Raw genomic sequence first — 3,804 nt, forward strand, 5'->3', positions numbered from 1 at the left:
CCTGGCCAGCACGGCAGCGGAGCGGGGGTCTCTGCCGGACGGCGAGGGGGTCAGGAGCGCGGAGCGGCGGCCGCCGCCGGCCGCGGCCTGGCGAGAGGAAGAGGGGGATGCGCGGAAGGCGAGAAGGAACCGGGGCGAAGGGATGGGGCTGCTGGAAGACACGGCCGCGTAATCCCACCCTCAGAAAAGCCGGAGAGAAAATCCCCCCTCCAGCCCCCGCGCCACTCCTGGGGTCGGCTCCCGCCCGGAGCGGGGACCCGGAGACGCCTCCGGACCAGCAAAGGCACCGGCGGGCCGGGGCAGAGCCCACTGCTGCCTCCCAGCTCCGTCTGCTCCTCTCCCGCCGGAGGCAGAGCTGAAACACAGCTGGGGCCAGTCCCTGACCGCTACTGGGGAAACTGGGCGCTAGCACCAGTCCCTGAACGCTACTGGGGGAACTGGGTGCACGTGGCGGGGCTGATGAACCAAAACAGGGGAAAACAGCCAAAAAAAAAAATAAGCAGGGGAAAACAGGGAAAATAGCAAAAATGAGTTTTGGGTGAGCGCCCCTCTCCCTGCCCTTGGCTCGAGGCTCGGCAGGAAGGAGGAGACGCATCAGCCCGTACCGGCTCGGAGTCCTCCTCCCTCCGGCTACGAATGCTCTCCGTCGGCGCCGGCTCCGTCTCCAAAGCTGCGGGGTCCCGGCCGGCGGCGGCAGGACGCAGGGACGTCTGTCCATCCTGGGGGTGGGGGGGAGACGGACGGGCTGCTAAAATTCCCGGGAAACTATGAGAGGAGCAGCAAAACATCCCAGAGAAAGCGGCACCTTCGTACCGGCTCTGCTCCCGCCGCGCGCCCCTGCTCCGCGGCCTCCGGCTCGGCACGGCTCACCCGCGGGGCGCTTGCCTGCCCGGGGGGCTCGGGGGCCTCCTGGCTTGGCGGGTCCTGGAGGGGGGGGAACGGTGCCGCTCAGGGACAGGGCGCGGGAGCCGCGCGTGTGCACCCCGGCGGCTCCAAACTCACCGCCGGCTCCGCTTTCCGCGCGCCGTCCGAGCGGGAAGAGCCGACGGGCTGCGGCTCCGCTCTCTGCGCGGAGCTGGGAGCCGAGGCCTCGGCGGACGGGAGCTTCTCTGCGGAGCGAGGAACAGGACCGGAGCGTGACCGCAAAGCCCGGAGCCGAGACGCCAGCGCGGTGCCAGAGCCTCCCGCCCAGGAGCCGGACGGGCCCCCGAGGTGCCGCCTGGATGGCGCAGATCCCTTCTCCCACCCCAAAATCCCACCTACGGGCTTCAGGCCCCCTCCAGCCGTCGGCTGCACCCCAATCCCCCGGGTGCTGCCCCCGAATCCCCCGGGGGCCACCCCGAGCCGCCCCCGGCGCGAGCGCGCCCGCGGCACAGACCTCCTGAGACGCGGGGACGAGGCGGGCGGCAGCCCGACGCCAAGTTCTCCCGGCAGCGACGTCGAAGGCAGCGGCGTTTCCAGCCCGGACCTCGGCAGCCCCGGGGCCGGGCGCCCCCCGGGAAGCCCCCTCGTTTCCTGCGGGACGGACAGGCAGCCCCGTGGGGAACCCGAGGCTGGCGGGGATCTCGCTCGGAGCCGGGCCAGCGTCCGAGTTGAATCCAGTGGGACGAGTATTTCTCCTACTGCATCCCACGCCTTGCCCCCGAAGCGGGGCGCCGAGCCCCCCCTGCAGCCCCCCGAGCCCGGCACCTACGCGGGGCCGGCGCCGGGCGGCCAGGCGGGGGGCTGCTCCTCGCCGGGGAACTCGGGCCAGGCCGTGGAGCGCCGGCAGGACACCGGCAGCGGCGGGACCTGGCAGAAGGACGCGGCACGTCAGGGACGCGGAGCCGGGATCCGCTCCGACGCGTCCCGTCCTTTCTCCGCGCTCCGATTCCCCTTTACCGGGCACCAGCCACGTTCGAAGCCGTCGCCGGCTCCTCGCTGCCCTTTGCCGCGGTCCCAGGGGCCCGGCGGCGCCCGTCTGCCGTCCTCCTCCTCGCCTGGGAAGCCGGCGGGGCCGGGGAAAGGCTCGGCGTCCCAGGGATGGGGCTGGAAGGAGAAATCCCCGCCGGCGCGGGCAGCGGGGCGGCCGGGCAAGCCGGAGCCGTTTGAGGGGGGCTTCCCGCAGCACGGCAGCGGCCGCGCCGCGGACCGAGCTCCGACGATGCCTGGCCTCTTAATTAAGGCTTTAGCGACAAGCTCTGCAAAACCTGCATGGTGTCAGCTATCCGCAGGCACGGTTCGCACCCGCTCCTTCCCCGCAGCTGGCACTTTGCCCCTTCTGCTGCTGCTTTTGAGAAGGCCAGAGCCGGGCCAGCGGCGCGTGGTGTCCGGGGGTATTTTTTTGTACTTCTGCTTTTGAGACGAGGGATGAGTCACCCGCCACCCCCACGCTCCCCCCCCCCAGCCGGGACCCCCGTCCACCGCCCCGGAGGTGGAGGAACACCGCGAATTTTGGTCCGCACCCCCGCTCCCGGCCCCGAGCTCCCCCTGCCCCTCCGGCTCCTGGCGTAGCCCCCTGTCCCGCTCGCCCCGGCTTACCGGCTGCCAGCCGCCTCCGGCGCTCCGGCGGTCCCGTCCCCAGGGCGGCGGGCGCCAGGCGGGCCGGGGGACGTCCGCGCGGGGCGGCAGCGGGGACGCCCGCGGCGGCCGGGGCTGGGGAGAGGCGAGCGGGACGGGGCGAACGAACAGGGCCGCGCGAGGACGGGGCTGGGGGCACCGAGGGGCGCTGAGACCACCTACCTCCCTGGGGAAGCACGGGGAGCGTCTCCAGCAGGCGTTTTGGGGGAACATCTCGCCAGCGGGACGAACCCGCGGCCAGCAGAAGGCCCCCACGTGCTCAGCGCCCGGCTCCTGGGAGGGGAGGAAGTGCGAGCGAGCTGGCAGCGCCGGGAGAGCGGCCGGGGCCATCGCTGCCCAGCAGTGCCCCGAGGGGACCCGCGGCCCCCGGGGGCTGCTCCGTCTGCAACCGGCGCCCTCCGCTCCCTCCAGCCCTCACCCAGCTCGTCGTGCATGAACGTCACCGAGGCGGCGCCACCCCCGTCCCGTCCCCCCGGGCCTGCTCCAGCGCGCAGGGACGCACCGTGCTCCCCGTGCAAACCCCGCGGGTCGAGGCGACCAGCTGCGCCGCTCCGCTACTCTTCTCGGCTCGAGCTCGGCCGCAGCGAAGCCAAGAACCGCCCGGGAAAACGCATCCCCACCGGGCAGACAGCACACGGCTTTCCAGCCGGGCAGTTAATTGTCGTCTCTGCCAGCACGTGTTGCACAGCGCTGGTGCCTGAGGCCAAGCTCATGGCACAGAGGCTGCGCGAGCTGCGCAAAGCCTGGCTCGCGTGTTGTACGAGGCTGTGCTGTTTGCACGAGGCCCGTGCTCCCGAGCTACGTGCTGCACAAGGCCACACTCCTGCCGCACGGCTTGCACGAGGGCGTGATGTGAGGCCGCGCTCCCGCTACCCACCCACGCGCCCCGCACGCGGCTGGTGGATGAGGCCACACTTTCACCTCCCCACACTGCGTCCGGCTGTTGCACGCAGGGGTTTTCAGGAGGACGCTGCACGCGCGTGCATTACACGTGGGGCACCTGCGCGAGGACGCTGCACGCGCATTACACGTGGGGCATTTGCACGAGGGCACTGCGAGCACGTTATGTGCGGGGCATCTGCACGAGGACGCTGTGTGCGCATTACACACAGGGCATTTGCACAAGGACACTGCACGCGCATTACACGCGGGGCATTTGCACGAGGACGCTGCACGCGCATTACACGCGGGGCACCTGCGCGAGGACGGTGGGGACGCGCATGCGCACGGCGGCGGGAGCGGCTG

This window comes from Rhea americana, unplaced genomic scaffold (assembly GCF_003343005.1).
Source record: "Rhea americana isolate MKP2758 unplaced genomic scaffold, rheAme1 scaffold_321, whole genome shotgun sequence".
NCBI lineage: Eukaryota > Metazoa > Chordata > Aves > Rheiformes > Rheidae > Rhea > Rhea americana.